The sequence below is a fragment of the Balearica regulorum genome, chromosome 4 (genome assembly GCF_011004875.1).
Source record: "Balearica regulorum gibbericeps isolate bBalReg1 chromosome 4, bBalReg1.pri, whole genome shotgun sequence".
NCBI classification, from domain to species: domain Eukaryota; kingdom Metazoa; phylum Chordata; class Aves; order Gruiformes; family Gruidae; genus Balearica; species Balearica regulorum.
This window is the reverse complement of record NC_046187.1, coordinates 64,537,937-64,554,204: the sequence shown is the minus strand read 5'-3', so window position 1 is coordinate 64,554,204 and position 16,268 is coordinate 64,537,937. Positions and strand designations below refer to the sequence as shown.

The window sequence follows — 16,268 nt, the reverse complement described above, 5'->3', positions numbered from 1 at the left end:
AGTAGTATCTAAGATACTATATTTTTTCATAGTATTATGAATGCAAAATAAGTTACTTTTCCCAGACAGGTCTCTTAAAAAGCCCTCAGTGTCTGCATGCAGTCAAAACAACTAACTCATTGGACTGTGACTGATGAATTCATCTTCATCATTCTTCATGGTTTTTAAAAACTGTATTGCTGGAATATTTTAGTATGGGAATTACAGTAACTGATGTATATGAAGAATCATCAGTAAATTAGGAACTGAAATGCAACAGGTAAGAAAATGGTTTTGCTTAATATATTTTATTAATTCTAGTCTTTTGTGATGTAGGTCTATTTCAGTCACAGAAACATGAAACTGCATTCAGAAACAATTATAAATATTCACATATATCTATGTACATGTCTAGATACATGTATAGGCTACCTTTGAATTGTAGTTTTCTTCAAGGTAGTTCTCAGGATTTCCAATGAAATCAGAATCAGAAAATGAGAGGAATGTGACTGTTAGAGTTACACAAACATTCTTATCATCTTTTATATGGTGATTTTAAATTAGCCCCTTTTCCTCTGTGCATTCCACACTGCTAATACAAAATATAGTCAATAAGAAAAATGAGCTGATGTGAGATGTTCCTGAAGGAACTAGTAAATTCCTAAGGAAACTAATGTTATGGACAACTGCTTTAAAAGAATGTTAATTCTTGATTCAGGTATCTGCTGATGAAAGTTGTACTTCATTTAATTTGACATGTAGAAATCAAAAGTTTATGAGGTCATTCTTCTTGTTAACCTTGTTTGTTTACTTCTATTCTCTCAGTGGAAGAAATATTTACATAATGTCTTCTTTCTGGGAACAGTAAAAATTTCAGAAACACTTGGAAGATGAATCTTACATTAAACTTCATGATTTAAAATGCTATTTCCAAAAACTGGTCCAGAAGAATACCCAGAGTTCGCATATGATAGCTAAGATGAATTATGATTCTCTGTGATGACAGTTCCTGCATTTCTACTAAAGTAAGTGAGGATAAGAGAAAGATTTAACTAGTTAACTGGTAATAGGTGTGAAGATATCTGCATTGCTTCTTTCTAACTGCAGAGAGAAGGTTCAGGAAGATCAGGGACAAAAGCTTTAGTGCACAAGAGGAGCCATTCCAGAACAGACTAACAGCTTTCTTACGCTATTATTCCATCTGACAATGGCCTTTACCAGATGCTTTAGAGGAAAGTGCAAGAAACCCTGCAGTGAGCACTTATGAAATATTCTGCCCGTAGAGGAAATTTCTTGTTAATCTCTGTCAGTGATGATTGGTTTATATCCTAGAGCACAATGGCTTGAAGGTTAAGTATAAAATAACTTTAGGACTAGTACAACTCATACTACTGTAAAAGAAGCTGTTTTTTTGCTGAGGTACTTTAGTTTTATAATGTGACAACAGGCACTGACCAAATGATGTTAAGCAAATGCATTAGAATGTTTCGGCATTTATTGTAGAGGCTGGATAATGAAGGAGATCTGGGATAAAAACATGAGATTAAGTCTGTGTGATTTACAAAGAATTCGTGAAAACAGGCATGTCTTTAATGATTTTTTGGTATCTTACATACATTTTTAATGGTAATATGGAAAATCTTGCCTAATTTTGCTAGAAACTTTTATGAAGTCTTTAACCTGTTACATGCCTTCAGATGATTCTTAAGGAGAAGTTTTTTAAATTAATCTATTAATAGACACATTTTTATAAAAAAGTATTAAAATACTAGCCTTTGCACTGAAAATGCTTTCTGTTTTCTGGTCACATGCCTGACTTCTGTGAAATCATTGTTTCACTATTCCTTCTAGTCACAGAGTATTCTACAGGCAAGGATTGAATTTTGTTGTTTTAAAAGAAAAAAGAAAAAATCTTCAAGCTTTCTTTTCATATTCTGAAGCCGCAAAAAAGCATACACTCAAACATCCCCTCCCCTCCCCCCTTTAAAATATGGTTAAAGAAGAAAAAGTGATAGCCTTTTATTTTTTCATCATTCACAGTTGGGGTTTTTGGTTGGGTTTTTTTTGACTTTGCAGTGGAATAAAAAAATCCTCTAAAAAATTCAGACTATCTACTCTAAATAGTATATCTAATCTAAACAGTGTCACAAGAAGATCTCTTCTACATCTAGCAGTGCTGAATGAGGATGTTACTATGCTGAGCTCTCCAAACCTATAATCTGCCAGCTGGAAGTTGCCATTCCCACAGCTCTGCCGGACAAAGGAGTCTGAGAGCTTTGCCTTATCCACTTCAGGCAAAGTCAGTTCTCTTTTCAAAGTGCCTTCATCAGCTGATTAATACTACCATGACTCCATACGGAGTTCTCATATGACCCATCCTGCCAACAAGCTGCAGAACTGGCAACCTCTTGGGAAGAGAGAGGAAGAAACTCTTAGTGTTGCTAATATCTTCAATTGTCATTGCTCTTTGCTAGATGAACATTTGTCTGCAGCCTACGAATGAGCTCTGTATGAGCACTCTGCTAATAACATTGCTATTATTATGCTTGTGTTTTTGTGCACTGCTTGTGAACTTTTCATCTCCTTGCTAGCCTGGCTATCTTAATCTCGTTGGATATCCTGAACTTAACTCACTGTTGTGTACCATGCCAAAGGAGAAAAAGAGGGAAGCCAAACAGCTAATGAACTAAACAATCCAAAATTGTTCATGATTGCAAAATAGTCAGAATTACAGACAATATTCTTTCTACTCGCTTTAGATCCAGGCTTTCTCTGAGGTGGCATAGCAATATACAGTAACTAGAAAAGCAGAAAGTAGCAGAAAGTCCTCAATATTTTGAGTTATGGAGATTTTTTTCCCCTCTGTTTCATAGTACTTTATATGTCACTTATATGTCTGAAAGGATTGTAGAGGAAGGTATAAGTTAGGTAAGGCAAGTCTGGAATCATTAAACTGGCTCCCCAAGGATCACAGAATGACAGAAGCACAGAATGGCAGGGGTCAGAAGGAACCTCTGGAGGTCATCTAGTCCATCCACCCTGCTAAAATAGGGTGTCCAGTGTTCAGTAAGACTTCCTAGAAATTTTGCCGTATGTAGTAATCATACTGCAGGTTATTTGTAGACAGCTTATATCTGTGGGAAGATCAGTTATCCAAGTAGCACTTCCTGAAAGACTGATGTACATAAGAATGCGCACGTGGTGTGTAAAACAGTGATATCTATTCCTACGTTATGGGACTGAGAGGCAAGGAGAGATGTTAAATAAGAAATAGACATCAACAGGCAACTGATGTGCTGCTTTGCCTAGTGCTCTTCTAAGGGGATTTTGGTTACTGAGCTGACTCTGGTACTTGCTGTATCAGGCATGAATCTGCTGCTGTTCCCAAGGAAATTCTGACTTTATTTTACAGATTGAAGGGAGTCCTACAATAAATAAAAATCAGATGACAACCTAACATAAAATAGAGAGTTGTCTTCCTAGAAAGAGCATCCTGTCAAGACTGAGGTGTTCTTACTGGAATGTCCAATCTGTTCTAAGACAGTATTTTTTTATTACCTTTTTGTATTTGACTTATTCATTGACTCACTCATTTGGTTTACTTTTTCGTGATATGTAGCACTTTGAATGGATGGCTTATCAGTAGGAAAATGTACTCAAACAAGCATTTGCAGGATCGAAACTACGGGAATTATGTGTGATCAACAGATCCCTGATGTTATATAAAACCATTGGCTCCCAGGTAGGCTGATTCTTAGATGTAAATCTGAATGTAAGGGTGGTCTTTTTTTTTTTTTAAATTTGTGAGACATATTTTAATCTTTTTTTTATGCATGTAATAAGTTCAAATGCAACCCAAAATTGATAAAAAAGGTAATATTCACATGGGATTAAAAATTAATATTATTATACATAGAAGAAGTGTTAGTGTATTAAACAATAAAATTAATAAATGTAAGTAATAGAAACAAACTTTATAAGAAATCTAAGGTCTAATTCAACATTTTTTTCAAAGTGATATAAAATTGAAATTACATTCTAATATACTTTATTTATTTTTTTTAGATTTTAGATGCTGTGTCTTCTATAGAGAAAAAATTTAGGGGACGTAGACTAGATTAGCATGAATTCATTGGAGGTATGCCAGCTACTACATGCTGAAGTTCTCCTCACAGTTTTATTTTGATAACACAAGGCTTGATGAAATGAGATTTTTGCCTTTTCCCTACTAATGGAAATCAATATAACCAGACCAGAACATTTACAGTATTTACATCTTTCTTTACTGGTTAGGGAAAGTAATCAGAAACAGTGACTGGGGAGAAATTAATGACTAGATAGGGCCTGGCTGCCAATAGACCTTTTCAGGTTGATCAAAAAAATCATTTGCTATCATACTCAGGTGTAGATGAACTTAATTTCTAAGTGGATTTTCAGTTTCAGCAGAGCAAAGTTAGTACCTCTAAGTAGGAGTTTGTCTAACATATGGCATGACTCAGACTTTCTTTCTGGAGTTTATTGCCATAGTAGAAGATGCTACGAATCCATTTCTGTTATACATGAGATCAGGAAGGCTTTCTCTGTGTCAGTGGTCCCTGCTGTTCATGCATACTGGCATAGACCTGACAACTGGAGATTGATATCAACTATTTTTCATTTGTACTTTTTGCTAGTCTTATACTGTTTGATTTTAAAGGACGTGAAACACAACTACAGCCTGGGTGGAGAATGGATTGAGAGCGGCCCTGAGGACTTGGGGGTGTTGGTGGATGAGAAGCTCAACATGACCTGGCAATGTGCACCTGTGGCCCAGAAAGGCAACCATGTCCTGGGCTGCATCAAAGAAGCATGACCAGCACGTCAAGGGAGGTAATCCTGCCCCTCTACTCCACTCTTGTGAGACCCCACCTGGAGTACTACGTCCAGCTCAGGGGTCCCCAGAACAAGAAAGATATGGAGCTGTTGGAGCAAGTCCAGAGGAGGGCCTCGAAGATGATCAGAGGGCTGGAGCACCTCTCCTATGAAGACAGGCTGAGAGAGTTGGGGTTGTTCAGCCTGGAGAAGAGAAGGCTCCGGGGAGACCATATAGCAGCCTTCCAGTACCTGAAGAGGGCCTACAGGAAAGCTGGAGAGGGACTGTTTACAAGGGCGTAGAGTGACAGGACAAAGGGTAATGGTTTTAATCTGAAAGAGGGTAGATTTAGATTAGATATCAAGAAGAAATTCATTACTGTGGAAGTGAAGTATTACACAGGAGCACGTTGTCCACAGAAGCTGTGGATGCCCCATCCCTGGAAGTGTTCAAGGCCACACCGGATGAGGCTTTGGGCAACCTGGTCTAGTGGAAGGTGTCCCTGCCCATGGCAGGGGGGTTGGAACCAGATGATCTTTAAGGCCCATTCCAACCCAAACCATTCTATGAGTCTAAGTACTTTTTAGAGACATCACTTTCTGGAGATGATGCATTAAAGTTGTGGCTTCTTAGATATTCACATGCATAAACAAACTGGCATACCTAAATTCTGCAAACTGCTACCTCTCTGCATTGGACCCTGCCCTTGGCAATCTATCAGTATAGGTTGTATCTGTTCTAGTAAAGAGTTGCAAGATTTTTATTTTGTCTTTACCACTATAGTTAGAAACTAATAGCAAAGATGGCACTGGGTTTCACTCACATGTCATTTATATACGTATAATTTCATTGCTTAAAATACAGTTGCTTTAGAGGGGTATGGGCTCTGGATTATTTGTTCTTATTTTCTCCACTTAGTAGCAGAGTCATGAATTTAAGAGAGCACCCATATGCCCCTTTGGATCCCAGCGCCCAAAGTCCAGAAAATCAAGAATTGATGTTTTACTTTTAGAATTGATAGAAGCACTTAAACAAAGAAAGAGGATTCAAGACTGCAAAGAAATTAAAACCAGTGCATTGCAAAAAAGTCTTAGCAGATTAAAGCAACTTAAAATTGCACCAGAAACAGTTTTCAGATCAGCATAGACAACAGAGCAAAGTTGTAATATGCTTTTTATGTGTATTGCTAAGTAAGCAAAGTCTGCAAAGTCACTGTGTGCAATAGTATAGACTGGATTTCCTGAAATCATTCACTCAAGAACAAACCAGGTAAGAAATCTGAGTTTTATTTCCAGTCAGTGCCTCAGCGCTGCTTGGGATAGCGGCTTCCTTCAAACGTCCCACATTGTCAGGTTTGTATTGATTTAAGAGCTCTGGTGTGCTACTCGAGCAAGACATGTTATAATATTCTTCTGGGAAGAAATAGCCTCAAACCACCTGGGTAAAAACACCTTTATTAATCATGTGATCGAATATAAAAGGATGAATTTTAACATGTATTGTCAGGCTAATGAGAGTAACTTCCTTTCTAAGTGCAAATGGTATAGTTCCGTAATGTGAATTACTCCTGATTTATATCAACTGAATACTTCTATATCTGAGAAAAAACTTAGGAATCATACTCTTTCATAACGTTTGTTGCTAAACAAGTACTGGTAAAGTGTTTTGAAATTCATACCAAAGGAGGTCTTTTGTGAAATGTATGCAAATTTCATTAACCGTAACCTCTTTTGGGAAATCTGTGGAAGCCTAACAATACCAGGTGACATTAACTGCTTTTTTAAAGGCCAGCCATAGAACTTTATAGCTTTATGTTTTAATGTAAAAATGACAATTCATTGAGCTCAAGAGAGAAACAAGTAATAAAGCCCTAATAATGCTCAGCAGTTTACTGTCAGCTCAGAAAATGCATGACTACAGTATTCCTGAATGTTCTTCAGGAATTGGGGGCTGCTCCGTCAGAGCAGCTGTCTTTATTTAAGCTCAAGCTTATCAGCTGGAGTTTCCAGACCAATCTAAACTGCTTTGTTGTAAAAAAAGGAGTGAGTGTCTGGAGATGCACCTAGAAGCAGATTGCAGAAAAATGCAGGTCACAGGCTACAGAGGCAACAACCCTTATTTGGTACAGATTGTTAGATGAAGCTGTCTTGAGACCGCCACAAATGATAATGATGTTTCCTGTAAATTAGGATCGACATTTAATTTGGGTAAAAGACTGGTTCACTAAGCATCTATAAGAAAAATACTTTTGCAGAGTAATCATTGTTCTTATTTTAGTAAGTTTACTTATCAAGTGATTATATCAAAGATCAAAGGCAAACCCCCTGTGAAACAAAGTGATGAACATATACAAGAACACATACAAAGATTTAAGTATACCACTACTCTGGTGGTGAACAGTAGCTAAACTTTGGGAGAGAAATTGCAGAACAGGACAAATAGAAAGTAAAATTTTTCCTGCTATTGCTTCTAGCTTCTGTCAAACCATAGCTCAGGGACTTTGTGAGTGGGAAACTTTTTGTGTGTGTATATATTATATAATAGCCTTTGATGAATTTTTCTTCCATAAGTTTTTCTAATTGCTTGTTAAGCCCACCTAAGCTTTTGACATCTCCAACATCCTGTAGCTATGAGTTCTACAGTTTAATTATGTGCTTTGTGAAAAGTGTTTCCTTTTGTTTGCTTTAAGCCTGCCACTTGATAACTAAGTCTTCTAAACTCTTTCATGGTGGGAACCAGGGAATAGTTATTCTCTGTGTACTTACTTTATTCCAGTCAATATTTTACAGGATTTCGTCATTTTAATCTCATGGGTGTTTCTTTTCCACCTAGTCTTTTTTCATCTCTCCTCGTTAAATAACAACTCTTTATGATCCTAGGTACACTTTTCTGTATCTTCTTGAGTTCTCCAGAGTCCATTTTCAGATGTGGGGAAGTAGAACTGCATTCAATATTCAACAAGATTTATTCTGTATTCCTTTTCCAACTATGGCCACCATTCTGCTGCTTTCATGATCTCTCGTGAGTATTCAGCCAAAGCTTGTATAGATGTGTTCATAAAGACTCCTGAAACTGTTTTGAGTGGACGTAGCTAATTTAGACTCATCATAGTAATAGTTGTTTTCTATTAATGGATGTTGGTATTAGTAAGATATCTTCTTGTCCAGACACTCATTATTATGATAACATTCTGTAGCTTGTTGCATCTGGCTTTTGTGTTCATAACCTTCAATAATTATCATTGTCAGCAAAATTTGTCAGCTCTTCACCAGCATCCCTGGATCCTGCATATAAACTCTGGATAGAAGAGATGTACACATCCTTGTTAGGTTTTCTGAAAAACTCCCTTCACAGAAGAAATTTTTTAAAAATTATTATTCTTTATTTCTTATCCCTTAACAAATCAAGAATCTTAGGGAATATTTTTCCTATTATTCCAAGTAACTTACTGTTTATAAGATCCCTTGCTGACGAACTTTGTTAAAAGCTTTTTCAAAATTCAAATACATTGTGTCAGCCACATCTCCCATGCTCTTGAATTTTTCAAAGAGCTCCAATATGTTTGTGAGGCACAATAAGACACTGCAAAAGCTGAGTTAACTTTGCTCATTATATCATAATATCTGTAGGTCTACCATTTTTTTAAATTTAGTTACCTTTTTTTTCTAATAAAGAAGTCAGATTTACTCACGCATATTTTCTTTTAGTCTAGCTAAAACTTGTCAGAACTGGCTTACTTTTGTTACCATTGATTCTCTCAGCACTGAGATCACTTTCAGTAGTATTAATCATCTGCCAATTTCATATTTGACTTTCTTTGACTTGTAGGTGAATATCATGTCACTGTGGTGATTTGTTACTATTAATTTTATTGATTTGTTCTAAGAATTTTTTGACTGAGCATCCAATTGCAGACAATTCCTGCATTTCTCCCTCCAAAAGAAAAGTTCCTATGTAGAAACCAGTCTAATCTCATCTGTAGAGAACACCAATATGCAGAATTAATTTAACTGTTCAACTTTGGCCTTATCTTCTTTTACAGCTCCTCAATCATCTATTGGTTCTACAGACTCTTTGCCTGCTTATGATGCTGAAAAGACTATATTATTAGTTTTTATATCTTTTTATTAAAGTTCCTTAAAATATTTTTATACATTTTTATGGCTTTATATTTCACTTCTAGACTTATATTCTTTTCTACTTTCCACATTTGCACAAAAATTTTTAATTTCTGAAAGTTGTCTTTATGCTAGCAACACTTTAATACATTTCTTTTTTAAACCTATTCCACAAATTTTTTTTTTTTTAATAGTGTCCTCTGTTTTTTGTATGAATAAAGTTTGTTTTCTCATGACAAAAAGGTGAGGAACACATTCTTTCGTGTGATAGTGAACTATATTACAAACATACCCATGGTATATATAGTTGTACTGATAGCCCTTAATTTCAACATTAGTGTGTTTGAATGTAAGCTTTGTATTGCTGCTGCTGGAAATACATGGTGTTATTTCTGTATTTTCTCCAAATCTCTGGAGGCAAAAAATTAAGATCTGAGGTATGATGCAGGAACTGTTGGTTTGGAGATACCACCTAAGGACATGGTTTTATCATAATTGTAAACATACTAAAAGCTACATTTAATTTTATAATAAATGTGCTTCCAAGTAATTACACTTTACCAGATGCCAAATGAAGGTTCTTCACTTTAGGGTGCTGTTTTAATCCATGAAGGTTCTTCACTTTAGCGTGTTGTTTTAATCCAATGTAGTAAAATCAAGCATATGATTTTATTACTGTTTCAAAGCAGACCTGTTTATGTTCAATCAGTTACATGATTTAAATGGTTTCAAGACCTATTGCTGTTCTGTACTGTTTCCTTGTCCTGTAGGCCATCTATAGAAAAAATTTTTATTAACATAAACAAGTCAACTCACATGTACCCAGAGACACTTAAGTGTTCTGATGCAATATTGCAAACCTCGGTGTATTCTGGTGTACCTAGGACTTCAGGGAGCAAAACATGTGTTTTATGTCGAGTAATTATGAACCTGAGGAATCTGTATTTCCTGGTTTTGGCAAAGATAGAAATGATGTGGTTTTTTTTTTTTTTTTTTTTTTTTTCCCCCCCCCCCCCCCCCCCCACCCGAATGATTTGTTTATTTTAATGGTACTCATGCAGATAGTATATGTGACTGACTTTCCCTTTCTTATGCTGATTTAATTTCTCTCCTGGAGAAAAATCACTTTAAACAATTCAGGACTTTGACATAAAGTTTTGTTGTTGCTAATCTATCAGGTCTTGTTCATGCAATCTCTGGTAACATGAAATAGAGAGGATTTTGCCGCTGCCACAATGATGAATATCTTCAAAATGTTCTGCTTCATTTCCTATTCATTATGTAAATGAAATAATATTTACATGAATGGAGGTGTTCTTCCGCTGGTGTTCAAACTGCCTCTCAATACCATCATAGCCACCTTATCCACTCACAGGTAAACATTCTCCAACAATCATTACTAACTGCAGAGACATTTCCAATGTCCTTATTAGAAACTTCCCACAGACCAAGTCTGGCTCATCTGGACACTTTTGCACCTCTTGGAGTTACCCCCACACACACTTTTCAGGTACTGAAATCACCACTCAGTTTCACTATTTCAGCGATGATTTAAGTCTCCAGCATTCTCTGTGCTGTTGCCTAGGGCAATGCAAGCACTGTACCAAGATGTATGCAGAAAATCAGTCTGAAAACCTTGCTCTTACTATGGACTAGGACAAAGGCAATTATTCTTGTTGTATTTTAGTAGCATAACTCAGAAAAATGCCAGAATTTGTCTGATAAAAACATAGCTCACTGGATTTTAAATGGGCAGCTATTTTCTATCTACAGAACTAAATCCAATTGGAAATCTGGAGAATTCATCAGCGCATCCAAATCTAGGATGTGAACATACAGCTTGATACTTAAGTTCTAGAGTGCTGTCTGGTTACTGCAGAAATTTCTTCCATCTTTACTAGTGCCCTGCTTTGCTCCATACATTGCCTTGAAAGCAAGGGTGGGTTTGAAGGACAATGGGTTGGGTAGCTTGCTGAGCAAATGGCAGGCACAGGGCAATGAGAAAAGGGAGGTGCAAGTCCCATTTGTTCTCAGGGTGCTAATGCACCTTAGACCAGTGCTAACAGGGCTATTACTACAGGCTGAATGACAATTTGTCAGCTTCAGTGTCTGCTGTGGTAGCTGCACTGCGCAAAATATTACCCATTTTGTATATCCAAATTGTTGAAACATACTTGCTAGAGGGGGGTGTTTCTTCCTTTTCTATTTCTTGTTATGTGCATATGTCAATAGAATTTCCTGCCTGCCTCTTAAATTTATCATCAATGTCTGCCATTTTACAGCAAAATACCTTCTAGTTAGAGAAGGGAATACCGAATTTTTTATTAGTTCAAAAGGTGAAGTGGAATTTCCAAGGGGAGGAGAGGAGGTGCTGCTTGCTTCTAGTTCTCTTTCCACCCAGTATAAAAAAATGAGAGAATGTTTTTAGTCTTCTTACTTAAATACCTTGGACAATTTGAAAAGCAAATGGATTTTGAGCTTAAATTCAGATGATTACAAACCCCAAAATTTTACTACTGTTGAGCCAGTTTGGACATATTTCAGATCCCTCCCACTTTATTCCCAATCTGCTTAACCTACCTGTGTTACTTCACTCCTGAAGAGGAAGATATATGGTGATAGTGAAGCTTAAATCAAACAGCTGATGCAGCATTATTATTTAAAGTGTACCATAAATTTCTAATAAGAATTTGAAGCATCTGTATCTGTCATTCTATTGTCATACCTATATCATTGTAGTTATGGGGTCTAGAGTAATTTAGTCCAGTTAGAAGAAGAAAGAAGTAAGAAGTTTGTGGATAACCAGAAATAATGTATTTTCGATATTTACAAATAATAAACATTCATAAATATGGTACAGAGGAGCTCAGCGTTGTTATTGACCTAACAGTAATATGGTGTTATGCAAGTTGTTTGATCCAAACTGTTGCCCGCACTGAAGTGTGACCCAAGCTTATTTTTCTAGACCTTAAACTCCTAGCTTTGAAGCTGAGTTCCTCGGGTGGTCTATTTTCCTTTTTTTTTTTTTAACAACTTATGAACCTCCCTATAACTCTTCCTTTCTTCCTTTCTGGGAGGACTGTTTACTCCCATGTAGGAGAACATACAGGGCTAAAAAAGAAAGAACAAAGGTACTTTGGTGTCTCCTGGTAGAAAGCTACCATGTGTTTTTTACTGTCATATCACATTTACCACTTATCTTTACAGATCAACACATGCACTGTAAAATAAGATGTATTTCAGTGAGGATTTACCTGAAAATCTGTTAACAAAACATAGTTGTTTTAAAATTTTGTTGTTCCCTTGGACTTTCCAGCAAGGAGAGCTAGAGCACAAACAAGGAGGAGCTCTATACATAATTCTGAGCTGGGCAATAATCAGGCATGCCAGAAGATCTGGGCCAGTATGTTAATAAATATTTCTCCAGGGTGTTGTTTTTTGGTATATGGAAGTCATAAAATATGACTGTTGCAAATTAATTCTTTTTTCCTAATGAACTAAGAATAAGATCTGCTGTACTCTTGTGAAGATTGCCGCCATAGATATTTTCATTTACATGTATTTTTTTAATACAGAAGACCTTTATTACTACTGAATTGTAGGAGCATATAAACTTCTGTGAATGATTCTTCCAAATATAGTGTTTGTTCATTCACTTTTTTTGTGAATCATATGATACGAGCTTTGATTCAATGCTATAGAATGTCCTGGTAGTTTTGCCAAAAATGCCACAAGTCATTTTTCTTTAGAATACTGAGTATTTATTATGTGTTGGAAGTATAACTTTTCCCCTTCTTTCATGTACAGCTAAAGTAATATGTCACCATGGAAGACAAAACAATTTTAAACTTTGGGACTTTTTAACTATTTGTAGTTACTCTAATACTTTTATTTGTGATATCTAATCATGCAGTAGCATCTCACAAACATGATTATTGTGTTTATCAGTGTGGTATAGATAGTTAACTTTCAATGGCAAATAGATTCTTAATGATAACTCTTTTCTTCCAGGTTTAGCTGTTTTAAAATTTTAATGGCTGTAAACTGATAATATCTTAGTATTTGTTTCATTTTGATGGTGTCGGTGGATTTACTACCACTGAGAAGCACATGTGACATAAGTGTATTATATACTAACATAATACATTTACTGATATTACTGTCTATTGATACTTTCCATGATTGTTGGATTCAGTTTGAAAAATAAAGCTCTTTGCAAGCAGGACAAGAGCTAAACAGCTGTGGTTGTGTTAAGTGTTTCTAAAAATGATCAGAGTGTATGGTGCACTGTTATTTCTTCTGCGTTTAAAATTGTGTTAGGCCTATAAAACTCAGTCTGTCAAATTTGTCATGAAATAATTTGGAACTCAAGAGGCTGTGTGGCTCAGGGTTATGTGTTACAGAAATGAGAATTTTATTAACATTGGAAAATGTCCACACTGATTCAAGAAAGCCATATTGTCTTTCCCAATTTGAAATGACATGAAATGTTTTGCTAGGATTTCACTTCAAAGTGTTCAGAATGTACAGTGTCAGCCTGGCGTGCAATTGCTGCAAGTGTGGGCACAAGCAGAAAAGTATCTGGCTCCAAAGATTATGGCCTTGGATATCAGTGCATTTTCTTGGTGCTCTGTGGCTTGTGCAAATGTTGATTAGAGTGAAGATAATATTGCAAAGAGGTAAAAATCACTTAATTTTTGCCCAGTGCTTTATAAGTATAAATGCATAAATAAATGATTATTAATATAAATAGTGGATGCATTCTGTGGTATTTTATTTAGTTGTGTGTGCAAAGAAGGTACTAGGAGCTTCAGAGTGCTAAAAATGAATATAACCAAAAAACTTTTATTTGTTATTATTACTACTACTACTACTACAAACATGCTTACAACAGACAGCATACAAAGTTTAAATTAAAACTTACTATAAGATGATACAAAAAAGATAAGAAGTGCACCATCCTGTCATGGACAATGACATGATATTGGAAAGTCCATGACAACGAAAAAGTCAAAACATACTTCCATTAGTGCAGATTTAATTGAGAAATTTGTGTATATACCAATGGAATTCTTGATCTGGAAAAGCCTTTTTATGCAGCCTTTACTTCTCTCTAAGCAAACATTTAAATATTTTTCTGATTTACTACTATTGAGAGATATTATTTAGGATGCTTTTCTGCAGTAATGTGCAGAGAGGTGTATGTGCTCCTGTAATGCTAATTGCATGGCTGTGCAGCTTGGGAGACTGTTCAGCTGTGCTCCTCTTTCTGGACTTCATGCTCAGATCTCATCCTAACACAGAGCTGGGATGTGGCTGAGTATGCACCTTCAACACAAGAACAGTCTTGGATCCCGTAGGATTGCTGTGCTTTAATTTGCTACATTTTTGATCACTTTGATTTAAAATGTATTCTAAAGAGCAGCTGTAAATTATGTTTTTATTCAAGTATGGCTCAAGATTGCTTCTGGCTAAAATAGTTTAATCTTCCAGTAAGATACAGGCAAATAACATTGACACAGTTAATAAAAACGATTTTAAACCTAGGTTGGAACCTTCTCTTGGGCTCAGAATTAAATACAGCTCAAGTGCAGTTTGCTCTCATCCACAATGGCTAGTTAAACATTGTTATACTCATTTTATTCTGAAGACACCTCTTGTAACGTGTTTTAATATAAGTATATCTGGCCTGCAGTATTGGTCAGAAAGCAACTGCTGTTGGCAGTTATTTCATTTCTAATGTGCAATAACACAGCTGAAGCAATTCAGTGAATCACAGAAGTAGCTTCAGGGAGCCCACAGGCAATAGAACTAATTTCAGCCTGTGAGTAAATAAAAGATGTGAAAATACAGTTCCCACTTTCTCAGTGGAATCAGAATGACAAGGTCAATAGACACAGATTACTGAACTGTACACATTTACAATATTGGTACTTGTACCACATAGAGTATAAATATACAAATCCTTCCCATCCTGTCAGTCTAATGAGAGTTATGTTGTTTACAAACCAGTGATACAATACTTCAGAGAAAAGCAACATCATTTGCTTTTGTTTTAATATGCAAATAATTTTCATGATTCAAATGAACTAATTTTGGAATGTATCCTGGTAATGACCATAGAGACTGCTTTTTATTTTCTGTTTCAGCCTGAGATAAATATAGGGATTTGTGGTAAAGTGGCCAATATGAAAGTAAGAAATAAAATATTCCACCCATTTCCCTATTTTTACTATGTTTCAGTGATAATTTATTTATTAAAAAAAATCACAACATTAGGAAAAAATGAAAAAAAAAAAAAAAGCCCAAGAAATTAAAAAGAAAAAACTCCATTTTTAGAGTTCTGGTGCCAGTTGCTGTCTGAGTGATGAGAGTTAGCAGGAACGTATAGCAATATTTCCTTTGGTGGCCATTTTACAGGTGTATAAGATTAGAATACTTTTTTTTTTCTTACAACCTAAGAATTTTAATATTCTGAGGATGTACTTTGCAACAGTGCATCCAATATAACACAGCTGGAGCCACCAGATTTGCGATTGGACTGAATTTTGTTCTAGGTTATCATTTTGTTCTGTTCCTACATCAGTGAGTCTTTTCTCCTTGTTGAGAGAACATTCCTTTCCTTCTCTTCACAGCTCCCAAACAAAGAGAAAACCTTTCTGCCCAGCCAAAAGAACATGCAAAAGCCATTTAGGTCAATTAATTCATTCAAGCCCACATATTTACTGGCAGTGATTTCTGTTTCTAATTTATCTAAGCAATTAATAGACACAACTCTACTGTCTCCTCCCTTGCCCCACCTATCTTGCTATCTGTTTAGACACTGAAACCTGTGCAAAGTCAGACAAGAATGAAATCAAGAAATTAGATTGTAAGAAGTTGCAACCTCTACACTTGACTTATATTGCCTAAGTGCTTGATAATTTCATTTAATTGCATTTCTCTGATGAAATCTTGTGACAGGACTGCTTATGAGCATTGGCTATCTTGGAAATCCATCTGTAGTGCTTATGAGACAACTTTTGATGGATTTGAAATGAAAATCTATGCTATTACAGTATATATCACATAGAGAGCTCCTCTAACTGTCCAAACTTTTACATAGGTCATACATTTTCTATAATCATCAATTGACTTAATAATTAATATTTTCCTCCTGCCTCACTGGATAAAGATTCTCTGCAGCTTAGTTAAGCTCATGAAGTGAGAGGAGCTGTTGTCTGTATAATGTCTGCCTGATTTACTGCAGAAATGGGTAGATTTGCCATGACTGAAGGAAAAATCCAGTGGAACAGAAGGGAGATCTTCAGTTGAAGCAG

The 16,268-nt window shown here is 35.8% G+C and overlaps 1 long non-coding RNA gene across 4 annotated transcripts in view; it reads left to right on the top strand.

Moving 5' to 3' along the window:
- LOC142601571 (uncharacterized) overlaps positions 1–16,268 on the top strand; it is a 166,512-nt gene that overhangs the window by 74,374 nt on the left and 75,870 nt on the right. For 3 of the 4 annotated variants that reach the window (XR_012835090.1, XR_012835092.1, XR_012835089.1), the window contains exon 3: positions 7,711–7,852. The exons of the other annotated variant lie outside the window; for it this stretch is intronic. This is a non-coding gene — a long non-coding RNA (uncharacterized LOC142601571). The remainder of the gene's footprint in view (positions 1–7,710; positions 7,853–16,268) is intronic. 4 annotated transcript variants of the gene reach the window in all.